Consider the following 13682-nt stretch of genomic DNA (forward strand, 5'->3'; position numbering starts at 1 on the left):
GACTAAAACAGAGAATATCTTATTGCCCTTGTAAAAATCCATGGTGTGCCCACATCTTGAATACTGCGTACAGGTGTGGTCTCCTCATCTCAAATAAGATAGACTGGCATTAGAAAAGGTTCAGAGAAGGGCAACTAAAATGATTAGGGGTTTGGAACGGGTCCCATATGAGGAGAGATTAAAGAAGGTAGGACTTTTCAGCTTGAAAAAGAGGAGACTAAGGGGGGATATGATAGAGGTATATAAAATTATGAATGGTGCGGAGAAAGTGAATAAGGAAAAATTATTTACTTGTTCCCATAATATAAGAACTAGGGGCCACCATATGAAATTAATGGGCAGCAGGTTTAAAACAAATAAAAGGAAGTTCTTCTTCACACAGTGCACAGTCAACCTGTGGAACTCCTTGCCTGAGGAGGTTGTGAAAGCTTGGACTATAACATGGTTTAAAAGAGAACTAGATAAATTCATAGAGATTAAGTCCAATAATGGTTGTTAGCCAGGATGGATAAAGAATGGTGTCCCTAGCCTCTGTTTGTCAGAGGGTGGAGATGGATGGCAGGAGAGAGATCACTCTATCGTTACCTGTTAGGTTCACTCCCTCTGGGGCACCTGGCATTGGCCACTGTCAGGAGACAGGATACTGGGCTGGATGGGCCTTTGGTCTGACCCAATATGGCCATTCCTATGCTCTCCTATCCCTTTGTACTGATGTCTGCTGCTGTTGCTCTTCTGCATCAAATAATTGGCATAATAATCCTGGATCGCATCCAGCATCTCTTCAGGGTCACTAGTATACCTCCCTTCTGCATTTCTCGCACCCAGCATGTCCCTAGTCTCCTTCCTCTCATTTTTATAGGTGAAAAAGCTGGTGACAATGGTGGTTGCTCTTCCTCTAACAGCAGCTACTTTCCTTTTACTTTTATTCTTAACCCTGACATGAAGGCTGCTTATATTCTCCTCCCCATCCTGCGATTACCGCTCTTACCCCGGACTTCCAAGTCAGGGTGCTCCTGCCCTACCACCTCCTGCGTTCCTGACTGGGAAGAGGGTGTGGTCAAGGCTGGGGCTGTAAGGGGATCCTTCCCATGAAGCATGGCTGCTTGAGACTCTGCAGCTTCTCTTGATGATACAAACACAACACTCTTTAACTCGACCAATTCCTTCTCTAGCCATTGCCTTCTCCCCTGACCTTCCTGCCTCTGCTCCACCACACAGGTCAACCTCTGCCCGTACAGCCAATACCTCTCCATTTTCTGAATCTGTCGGTCCTTGGCAAGACGCATGAAAAAATGCTTTATTTCCTCCTTCCTATTTAACCACTAACTCACCAAGGACCAATATACCCTGGTCATGGTCTCGGATTCCTTCAACTGAGCAAGGAAGTGGGGAACCCAGTTCTTTCCCCCCCTGCTTCACCTGGTCGCTGCCACTCATTACTTCCAAGTGCCTGGGATTCAACTTCCAAATGCAAAGTGACCTGCACTGAAATGATCTGAAACCTCCAGTGCAATGGTTCTAAACCTTACACAGTTCACTCCCTGCTGTATGTATTACAGTCTATTACTTCTACGCTTCCTTTCCCCCTCTAAAAAATGTACATCCACCACCCTTCCCCACCTCCTGCTTCTGGGTCGAGTCCTCCGAATCCTCCTCTTAAAAATAAAAAAATCTTTCAATTCAGCTTTTCATACTATCATATGTAACTATTTAACATCTGATCCTTTGATGCCCATTCTGATCCGCCCCACTGCTCACACTCTCTCCTGTACCTGAACATGGGAGTTAAAGTTACATCCAAAAATAACTGTCCAGGAAGTGAAGAGATAAGGAGTAACAGTATTGTTGGAAGGTGCTCTTTCCCTCCCAAAGCTAGGGTGCCCAGAAACAGTAATAAGCCTCTACCTTGTGCCATCTGTATACTCAAAGTCCACCTTAGTGCCCAGCTGAGGGATTTTGAAGGTGTGGAATAATATACCCACACCATCGGTTTCACTGTCACCCACTGACCATACAGACCACCACCAGCCCCGCCCTCCTCCAGCTAGATCTAGCCTTTTCACAGGCAATGGGTCACAGTGTAATCTGGTTTCCTGAATCATTAACACATCCAAGTAACACTGCCACCGTCCACACCTGTGCCCTTGGTGCTCTAATACTATTCATATCCAGCATCCCCACCATCAGAGGGTCTGGCTCCCCATCCACCCCCTGCCCATTATGCCTCTGCAGCTCATGGGGTCCTCCTGCACTGTCGGAAGATGCTATCAGGAGCGCTTACAGGATGTTTGATAGGCCTCCCCTTGGAATCTGACACTTATACATCCACATCCTCAGTGCCTCAAATATCCTTCCTCCTTCAGTTCTCTCCAAACTTGCCCCCTTCGTACCCTGTGCTTTCTTATTCATGCTTCTCAACTGTTTTCCCCATCCCCACAGCTTGTGGATAACCTGGGTGCAAGGGGAAAGACTGCCAGTGATACAGGACACCCCTTCCCCCCTCCACACACACACAACTACCTGGGGACTAAGAGTCAACAGGTGCATTTCCACTGCTGGACATGACTGATCTGCAATGGCCAACCCAGGTGCCCCTGCGAACTGCTCCAGTCCCTTCCCCCAACCATCCCCCATCTTCTCATCCTCCTTTTCCCTTCCCCGCCTGCTGACCCACCGATACCTCCACATTTCCCTCTCCCCCCCACATTATCCACCACTGATGCCAAAGCCTCTATTGATGCAACAATATGCTCCTGCCTCCCTGGCTGACTCCTGGGCCTCCACCTCCTCTGCCCAACTGACCAGAGGGGCAAATGTGTTGCCACAAGGGGATGCTAACAGACAGAGGCCCCACATTACAGTAGCCAATTGAGGTTCTTGGCTTTAACCTCTGTGCTCAGATTCTCATGTGTAAAACAGGGATAGGAATGGCACTACCATGCCTCACAGGGGTGCTGTGAGGAAATCATTACTGTTTGCTGGGGACTAAGACACTGTCATGAGAAGAAAAGCCTATGAGGAAATTCTGTCCTGGGTTTGGATAGTGTACAGCAAATAGTGCGTGTGGCCACTCACTGAATCACAAGGCTAAAAGAGAAATATGGAATAGCTACCCACTCAGTGAGCACGGATTATCTTGTGCATTGAATGAGGCAGGGGTCCTGCGGAAAAAATGTATATGAAGTTAAAGACTGTCACATAATGTAAACACACAAAAGGCCAAATTAAGGTTTTGCAGGCAGTCTTAGTTCTGGTACTTTCCAACTACTGGGTGTTTGATTTTGCAGTCTTAATATTCTTTTCAAATAGAGTTTGTCTGTTTTTAAAGAAATGTGTAACTTTTCTGTGTGTGTGAGAGGGTGTCTCATCTTTCTCTGTCACTCTTCTCCTCTATTCTGCACTGTTGCAGAACAAGCACAATAACAAAAAATTCATTGAGACTCTGCCTCCACAGATCTTGGGTTTGTGTCTGAAAAGAGGGAAGTCCTTAATACAGTTTATAATACTGAAAGTAGGTGCTTGAATAACACCTTCCCTCTGGGTATCTGCTAAGCCTCAGAGTACGCCTAGAGATGCCTGCATAGGAGTTACAGTCTCCATTTCCACTTGTACACAAAGAGCACATGGCTACTACTCCAAGTGGGGGACCTGCCATTGACTCTCTCCCTGTTTTCTTCCTTTTGTTTTCACACTAAAGTGCTTAAATACCATAAGCATGGGTGGAATTTAGTAATGTGCGAAAGGAAGTCTAATTTTACTGTGACATTGCCTTCCATAATGTTTTATGGAAATATGCTTATGAGTGTGAATATAATGTAACTGGAATATGCTTTATGCAAAAGGTCTCTTGTAAGGTATCCTTACAAATCTTATAATCTACTGAGTGTGTTCATCCTATTTGTGTGCATGTATCATTCTTGTATCTGAAGCTAGAAATGTGAAGTATAACTCTGAGGTCCTATTGTAATTATGCAAAGTGTGGGCCACTAATGGTGGTTTAGAATCTTGATGGCTCCCACTGACTAGTACAATTGGTTGTAAATGGATCTGTTTACTTGCAAATCTTCTGGTGTGTGTGCGGGCCAGCCCTGGAAAAATGGAGGCTGGGGTCTCACAGTACATGTGAACATGTCACCTGATACTGGAATCCATCTTAAACCTGGTGCATTTCCATTTAGAAGGAGGGTTGGGGACCCAGAGAGACAAAAGTTTCCCGCCTTGTGCCAAAGATATAAAAGGGGGTGGAACAGAACAAAGGGGGCTGCCAGTCATGAGAAAACCCCTAGTTAACACCTACAATGTCTGTGGGAACTATCAAAGACTGTACCAGGGGAAGGGATTGGACCCAGACTAGGAAGGAGTCTAGTCTGTGAAAGAAGCTTATTGGAACATCTCTGAGGGTGAGATATTACCTGTAATCAGTTTCCTAATGTATTAGGCTTAGACTTGCGTGTTTTTACTTTATTTTTCTTTGTAACTTACTTTTTTCTGTCTGTTATTACTTGAAACCACTTAAATCCTACTTTTTATACTTAATAAAATCACTTTTGTTTATTAATGGACCCAGAGTAAGTGATTGCTCCCCCAAGGTATTAAACAGCTGTGCATATCTCTCTATCAGTGTTAGAGGGCGGACAATTTGAGTTTACCCTATATAAGCTTTATACAGAGTAAACCAGATTTATTTGGGGTTTGGATCCCATTGTGAGCTGGGTGTCTAGGTGCTGGAGATAGGTGACTTGCTGAGCAGTTTTTAGTTAAGTGCTAACTTTGGGGCGTGGACCAGACCTGGGTCTGTGTTGCAGCAGGCGATCATGTCTGGCTCACCAAGGCAGGGTTCTGGAGTCTCAATCTGGCAGGGAAAACTGGCTCAGAGGTAATCTCAGCATGTCAGGTGACAGTCCCAAGGGGGTCTCTATTACTGAACTTGTCACACTTACTACAGCCCTTAATAACCCATTCCATTCTTTGCCATATTGTTCTCCTGTCTCCTTTAGGACTCCTGTTTTGTTGGCTTTGCTCTTTCCTGCTTTCCCAGTGGTAGCCATTGCCTTTGTGCCTCAGAGGATATCCAGGAATGTCACGCATGGAGCTGCACAAAACTTGGCAGCTGTGTGCAGAACCCAGGAGGTGGGTGGGTGAGGGAGGATTGCACAGTGTGGATGCTGTGGGTACATTATGCTGAATAGACATGGCGGTGGTGGGAGGATGGCTGATGCAGGGAGAAACAGCATCAGGGGACACAGAAGGCTATACACCTACACACAGACTGACATGATCACGTTCATACACATAGGGTATGTCTATGCTGCAATGATGAGCTGTGATTGCTGCTCGTGTAGACATAACTGAGCTAGCTTTAATCTAGCGAGCTCAGGTACTGGAGCAGCAAAGACCCAGCAGCATGGGCTTCAGTGAAGACTGTACAAGCCAGCCAAGCACACTGAGTAACCTCAGGTGGCTAGCCCATATTGCAGCCTATGCTGCCACATCCTGACTGCTCCGGTACCTGAGCTACCTACAGTAAAGGTTGCAAGGATACATCTACCCAAGATGCAGTCACACCCTGTGATTGCTATATAAACACACCCTTCAATGCCTCCACACGCACGTTTTATGGTATAAGTGCGGAACACAGTTTTATGGGAGAGGAAGGGAGAGCTTTTAGGAGGAGGGAAACAACCTCATCTGTGGAGCCAGCTCCTTGTCAACCGTTACTGTGCTACAGACAGAGAAGCAGGAATGCAATTAAGTTGATTGCAAGTCCTTGCTTTGCTCAGCCAATTAAATGACCCATAATATCAGGAATAAAAAATAGCACACACATGCAATGTGGCTCAGAGCCACCCTGGAAAAAAACACTTTCCATTTTGTGACTTTTTAAAAGAACAAAACAAAACTTCATTCTTATGATGTTAAAGTAACAGTTCTGCATTTAACAACCCTGCATCTAGAAATTGATTATTTAGTGCAATAGAAGTAAAACTCTCTGAATAACGCAGACAGATATCCAAATACCCTGAGCAGTCTAAAGTGCAAGTGCATTAGATATTGTTTGACTTCATTCCCCTGATGCAAGAAGATATAGTTCAGACAGAGCACACTTGAAGTAATATTTACTTAATGTAAACTTGTTGTTTTCATAGAGGTTGAATGAAATTAAAAGAAATAGACTTAGACAAAGCTTATAAATCAAATCTGTTAAAGTGGCTCTTTGAATACGTTGTAAAAGTTTCACTAAACAGTAGCTTTACCTAAAGCGTCAGATGAAATCTCTGGCCTAGTGTTTTGTGCTAGATCAGACTTGATGTTCCTATGGTCCCTTCTGGCCTCAAATGCTATGCATCTATGACATCATTTATATTTCAGTAGCACCTAGAGATCACAACCACAAGGTCCTGTTATGAGAAACGGAGAGATGGTCAAATTTTTCAACTGTATTTTTTTTTCCATGGGGAAAACTACTTTTTGTTGAAATCAAAATGTTTAATGGAAATGTATTCATTTGAATTAAAATTTTTGTTGAAGATTTCTCCAGTTCATAATGGAATTGCTGGAGAGAGCCCCCCCAGAATAGCCAGTAGCCCAGTGGTTAGAGCACTGACCTGGGAGACCTAGGTTTAATCCCTGCTCTGCCTGGTTCAAGGCAGGGACTTGTACCTTTGTCTCCCACATCCCAGGTGAGTGCCCTAACCACCAGGCTATTCTGGGGTGGGGCTCTTGCTTGCACTCTCTTTTTTTCCCCCTTAAATTCAAAAGGGTTTATTTTTGTTCCTCATTCGAATAAAAGATTTGGAATCTCTAAATTTTTCACCTAATGGAATCACTTTCTGGCTAGCCCTAGAGCCGGCCTGTGTGCACACTGTGAGAGACAGCTGTTACTCCCAGTGGGTTTTCAATCTAAGTAGACACCATAGGCAAAGGATAACAGAATCACAGAGAGGCGAAGTAACTTGCCCACAATCACACAAGCAAGCCCATGGCAGAGCTGGGAAGACAATCCAGGCCTCTGGCTGTCTAACTAATGCCTCACCCACTAGATCACATTACTTCCCTCCACATGCTTTCACATTTGTGCCATCTTTTCATTGTTTACCCCTGTTACAAGTAAAACTAATATATAAAAAACACATGGACGACTCTCACCATTCTCTTCTCTTTCCAAAGCTGAAATTCATCTATGTTAAACAGAGCTTGTGAAATATATCCTGCACCCAACAGCCTGTGGAATATGCCTCTTAGCTGCCTACAGAGTTTTGAATAGCAGCAGAGCAAACTGTTAAGATTCTGACCGATTTTCACTCTGCTCCAACACAGCAAAGCTGTGAGCTGCAGCAGAGGCACTTACAAGAGAGAGCTGCTTTGTTTACACTTCGTTCACTTTTCAAAGGTTGTCCTCGCAACCATGAAGACTAGGACTGTGTGTTTAAAAAACCAAAGCAAAGCCAATTTGAATTCTGCAGAAGACAATGGCACTTGGCCTGGGGGAGTAGGAATCTTTCCCAGCTGAGCAGAGTTTTCATGCCTTGATGCTTGACATTGGCTCAGTTCATATTTTTTGAACTGGATGCATAAGATCTCAGACCTTACACAATGAAGTTAGTGGGAGCTTTGCTGGAGTAAGGACTTCAGGATTGGGCACAGAATCATTCAGATCTGCCTGGGCACCTTCCAATCCATTCTGAGGATGGGGCAGTATCTAGCTGCACTGCCCCCAGAGCAGCATCAGGGACTGAACTGTGACTCTTACAAGTCCATCCCTGCTTCCCTCTTGCTCTATGGGGGAAGTATGTTGGGCAGGGATGGCCCTTTGCCTTCTGTGTGCTGGCTAAGCTGTGCTGGCCAGGACTTTGAGGAGGGCACAGGGCTACACCCATTCCCCCCTCCTGCCCAATCACTCCCTGCCTGGCAGTGGCTGATATCCTTCCTGGGGAGACTCTGGCGGTGTGGATAGCCCACGTTATTAGGGTCAGGGAGCTCCTTATGCTCTCGCCATTCCCTGCATGGACCCATGATTGGGCTTATACCTGAGCCCTTAACAATTAAGAAAAAATGAATAATCTTTGCAATCTTCTGAGACCTAAATGACTCTGTGATTTGAGCAGCACAATGAGGTCTGATTCGCTCTGAAATTTTTTGTGATTGGTGACAGTGATGGTAATGTTTCTGGACAGCACAGCTTGCCTGTTTTCTGCTTTGCAGACAGTAAAATTCTAAACCTTCCCTTTATGCCACATTGCCTTTCATGTGGCAGGCATACTGCCCCAGCAGCTCACGTGGTGCTGATCTAAATCCCCTGAAATTGTCCCGATCTTACACTCATGCAGAAATCTAGCTTTTATACCAACAATGCTGCAGACCTCAGATTTGGGTGTCTTCCATTTTCAGCCTTTTCATTTATTTTAATGACTGTACACAAGATGCAATGCATGAAGTTTTCCTTTGATATAAGTGTAACCCTTCTGCCTGTCAGAGTTTTCAGCAACAAGGGCTAGGTTCAGTATCTAGGGGTTCTGTTCCAATAACGCAATGCAAAACCGCCTCGAGCCCCCACCAGTGACCTGGGACAAATATATACCACCCCCCGCCCAGGTGCCTCTAAGAGGCAATACTTCCTCTCTTGCAAGCACAGAGTCTGAGTGTAGCAAAAGCCTTTTAATAACAGAAAGAATAATAAGAAAAGGAGGACTTGTGGCACCTTAGAGACTAATGAATTTATTTGAGTATAACCTTTCGTGAGCTACAGCTCACTTCATCAGATGCATGAAGTGAGCTGTAGCTCACGAAAGCTTATGCTCAAATAAATGTTAGTCTCTAAGGTGCCTTAAGTACTCCTTTTCTTTTTGCGGATACAGACTAACACCGCTGCTACTCTGAAACCAGAAAGAAACAATGTGACATTATGTTGGGGAAACACCACCAACAGGATGCATAACACAAACCATGAGCAAAAACCCACCCCAAGCAAATTGGGCCATGTCCTTTCCCTTTGGTTCTTGAGTGCAGCAACCCAAAAGTCACCCAAAGTCCCAAAAGTCCAGCAACCCAAAAGTCTCTGTCTCTGTCCTTGATGAGTCCAGAGTTCAAAAGTTCATCTGCAGAGTTTTAAACCCCCTCCCCAGCCTGTGTGGAAATGGGGGGGGGGGGGAAGGAGGTAAAGGAGCACCTTACATGCTCTAATGGCTGACTACTTCATCTCTCCATGAGTTTCTGCTGCCACTAGCCACTCCTCTCCACCAGTCATCCAGTGAGCCACTCCACCAGCAGCTCCTCTTCAGTAGCCATCCTGCAAGCTGCTTACCAATATATCTTCAGACCCCCTACTACTTAACCCAGTACTCAGTGATTTCAGCTCATAGGAGAGGAGCCCCCATATGGGTACACCATTAGCCTAAAGTGAATTCAGCTCTGCAGTCCGTAACCTGACTCCTTGTGAAATCAAAAATAGCTCTGCTATCACACAGTGGAAAGAGAAGGTGCAGTTAGCATTTAAGCCACTCAGAAAGGGTCCATAGTACAAATGCCTATCCCCAGCCTCCCTCCTTTCACTAAGTTTTGGAACCCATGTCCCTTGCCTAGCAAGTGCTACTTAGTTGATGGTGAGTCTCTCCATCATAAGAAAAAGCCAAATACAGTTCCAGTATCCTTGATTTACATAATCAGGATAATAACACTTTATTCTTCCGGCCCCAATAACAGAGAAACTGGGGATCCCACAGCAGCCAAAGTGACCATCTAGGCTGGGAGGGTGTGCCTATGCAAATGAGATCAGCCCCTGAAGTTCTTTTCCACAACTCACCACCAGATGTCAGGCTAGAGCTCATCCTGACTCTACTTACATAAGTATGTGCTCCTAGATTTCCCACATTTTTCCCCCCAGTCTCATCTACATTAAAAATGTATGTTAATTGGCTCCACATTGCCAGCGTGTGTTCACTAATTTAATACCGAATACCATTGACCTCCTGTTGCAGTTAGGTTTTTATTATGATATTTTCAGGCCCAATTCAGCAAAGCACTTAAAAATAGTCTTAAATCCTAAGCCAGTGCTTCAGATTAAGCATACACTTAAATGCTTTGCTGATTCAGGGCCTTAGTCTGAAGCAAAAAGCAAACTATTTGCATTTCACCTTAGTAGTAAAGTTAAAAAATGCCCTGGGATAGAAGAGAAGAACAAACACATTTGCACCATGAATATAAATGCTTATTGGGTTTAATTTAATGCTCCTTTCAGGACGTACAGGACGTAGTAAGTGACTTGGATCGTGTAATGGGAATTCTTTGACCTCAGGTTTGGCTTTTATAAAATCCTCAAACTGCTTCAAGTAGTGTGCAGAACACGCTTTAAGTTTGTCTGCATTGTGTGCCAGCCAATGTGGATCAGACATACTATCCCAAATAATCTCATGTACTAGATCTTCCTCATGTTTCCTTGTGTTTGTGAATGACATGACTGTTGCAGAAATATGGAGCAATGACTTTTCTTCATGACTGTCTCCTCTAATTGAATGTGAGCCGTAATTAAAGGATGCCCTATGTTTTGACTATAGTATCTCCGCTAATAACCTCTATAGTTATATGACAAAATCAAAATGTAACCCTTCTGCCCATCAGAGTTGGTAGTAACAAGGGCCGGGTTCAATATCTAGGGGATTCATTCCAATAACACAATGCAAACCAGCTTGAGCCCCCACCCAGTGACCTGGGACAAATATATACCACCCCTGCTGGGCGCCTCCTAGAGGCAATACTTCCCCTCTCGCAAGCACATAGTCTGAGTGTAGCAAAAAGCCTTTTAATAACAGAGAGAAACAATGGGGCATTATGTTGGGGAAACACCACCAACAGGATTCGTAACACAACCCCGAGCAAATTGGGGCATGCCCTTTCCCTTTGGTTCTTGAGTCCAGCAACCCAAAATCACCCAAAGTCCCAAAAGTCCAATGACGCAAAAGTCTCTGTCCCTGGTCAGGGCAGCCCCAGAGTTCGAAAGTTTATCTGCAGAGCTTTACCTCCCAACCTGGGTGGAGATGGGGGGAAAGAGAGGTAAGGGGCACCTTACATGATGTGAAGCTGACTGCCCCACAGCTCCATAGGCCTTCGCTCCGCTCCGCCAGTCACCCCACAAACTGCTTCGCTCCGCTCTGCTCCGCTCCCCACAAGCAGCTCCCGCCGTCCTATGAACTGCTCCACCAGCCTGTCCACAAGGCACTCCAGCCATCCCGCAAACTGCTCCACAATATATCTTCAGGCTCCCCCACTACTTAACACAATGCTTAGTGATTTCAGCTCTTAGTCAGTTCAGCTCTTTGGTGAATTCAGCTTGTAGTATGGAAGTCTCAGTGCTGGTGCACCATTAGCCCAAAGCAAGCTCAAGCAGCCTATAACCAGACTCCTAATGGAATCAAAATTAGCTCTGATATTCTACAATAGAGAGAGGAGGAAGTGCAACTAGCATGTAAGGCCCTCACCCAAGGGCCCATGCCACCAAGTATTTATTTATACTCACTCACTCACAATTCACAGAGTTTTGGAACCCATGACCCTTGCCTAGCGAGTGCTCCTTAGGTGATGGTGAGTCTCTCCCTCATAACAAAAGACCAAGTACAGTTCCAAGCACAGTTCCCATAATCAGGGTAATAACAATTTATTCTTCCTGCCCCAATAACAGAGACACTGGGGATCCCACAGCAGCCAAAGTGACCATTTGGGCAGCTATGGCCTCATTCTAGGCGGGGTGGGTGTGCCTATGCAAATGAGATCAGCCCCTGAAGTTCTTTTCCACAACTTGCCACACCTCACCACCAGATGTCAGTGTGGAGCTCATCCTGACACTGCTTACATACAGATTAGGGGTCCGATGCTATTCCCTATATGCTGCTCTGGAGCTGTATAAGGGCCACACAGGATCCACAAAGAGCCAGAGAAGAACTCCACTAGTGCAGTCGCAGCATAGTCAATTTAAGCAGCCCTAGGGTGCCTGCCCCTCCCTTCTGCAAGCCCTGGTGTAGGGGGTTTTCTGGGACAGGCCTGCTGGCAGCAGGGGGTACAGACAAAATCTAGCCCCTAGCTTGTGTTCAGTGGCATCTTCGTCTTCTGGTCTGGATCTCTGTGGCACGTTGATTTGACAGACAAGCTGGATGAAGTAATATATTTTATTGAACCAAGGTATGACCTCACCCCCCCGGGTCTCGCAAATATCCGGGGGCTGACATGGCTACAGCTAAATTGCGTACATGTTAATTTGAGGACATTTATGAGCGGGAATACTTCTCAGCTGAAGAAAAATAAGGGAAGGCCTAGTTCCAACAATATATGATTAATGTCCGGCAGGGCTGGGAGTTAAAATGTCTCTGGCACAAAAACTGGCGGTTTCATGCACGCTGCCATGAAAGAAAAATAAACTGATGCCATCGGTCACCATTTAGAATGAGAGTTAAAAAATGGCACAAAAGCTGGCAGTTTTTCTGGAATAAAAAAGTAGGTGACAATACTGTCCCATTCAGTGCGTGAGCCATGCCATAACTATGGCATGAAAGGAGATCAAATAGCACATAATCCCTTGGGGAAATTTGAAAAACAGCTGGAAAAAAATAAATGAGTAAGGAAGGGAAGGGCCAGGATACCCCAGGAAAAGCAACAATTCATCTACGAGGCCCTGTGACAGAGTGCAAACAGGTGAGCCCCGCACTCTGATCACTCTACTGTTAATTAGTTCCCCAGGAGGAAGCTGACGGGGGTAACTACCCAATCAGGCTGCCCAGCTGAGCCAATTACCCCAACAGCCATGGGCTAATAAGAGGTGGCACAAGAAGGGAGGGGAGAGGGCAGGGCTAGCCGAGCCAGGCCAGGCCAGGCGAGGCGAGGCGAGGTGTGGGGCGGGGCGGGGCGGGGCGGGGCTCAGAACAGGGAGGCCTCTGTTATCCTCAGGCCCTGGTGAGAGGGCCAAAAGCAAGCTGAATATTCTAAATAAGCAGTTGCATAGGTACTGTTTGAGGCTGATGGCAGGAACATGAAATAAAAAGGCATGGTGAAGGCTCAACCATTGGAATCTGTGTAATATTTGCCAGGAGAGGAGCCATGCCCTGTGACAGTCCCTCCTAACAATGTTTAAATGTACAGAGCTCAGGGAAAGTGGTAGGTAGGATTCTGCCCCGCTGCTGCCCTATTCTGTATGTTGTTAAACGTCTTCCTTAGTTTGCAAATGCTTGTATCATTGCAGAGCAATCCCAGGTTCCTTGACGTTTGAGTGGACTGGTCAGACAAGCCTGCCACCAAACGTGTGGAGTTCACAAATTCTGCCTACTATCATAGCTAAGGTTATTATTAGTGCTAGCTAAAACCTTTTGAACAAAAAGGGTCTTTTAATATCTCAAAACAATATTTTCTGCTATATATATAAAAAAAAGATATTTTGGCTCAATTTTCCATCAGGACAATCTAGCCAATATTGTGTTTTGGGTCAACATGGATCTGTGTCCATCTGAGCTGCTGTCATGCCTCCAGAGTTCTACTTCCCAGCCCTCTGACGGCTCATTCTTCCCAACGGGAGTTCCAGGAGGCCTTGTAGCAGCTCTGCCACAGGGAAAGACGGTGATGTGTCATGGCAGAAGTAGGCCAGCTAGGGAGCAGGCCCCAGTGGGGAGAATGGGGGGAGCTGGAACTAAAACTCCCACAGGGCA

General features: G+C 45.6%; 1 protein-coding gene across 1 annotated transcript in view; it reads right to left on the reverse strand.

The window, feature by feature from the left end:
- Positions 1–7282, reverse strand: part of NRG1 (neuregulin 1) — a 763523-nt gene extending 756241 nt beyond the window's left edge. Inside the window, exon 1 of the mRNA XM_048851616.2 lies at positions 7147–7282. The gene's annotated coding sequence lies outside the window, so the exon portion shown is untranslated. The remainder of the gene's footprint in view (positions 1–7146) is intronic.
- Positions 7283–13682: the final 6400 nt, after the last annotated feature.

The sequence above is a fragment of the Caretta caretta genome, chromosome 5 (genome assembly GCF_965140235.1).
Source record: "Caretta caretta isolate rCarCar2 chromosome 5, rCarCar1.hap1, whole genome shotgun sequence".
NCBI classification, from domain to species: Eukaryota; Metazoa; Chordata; order Testudines; family Cheloniidae; genus Caretta; species Caretta caretta.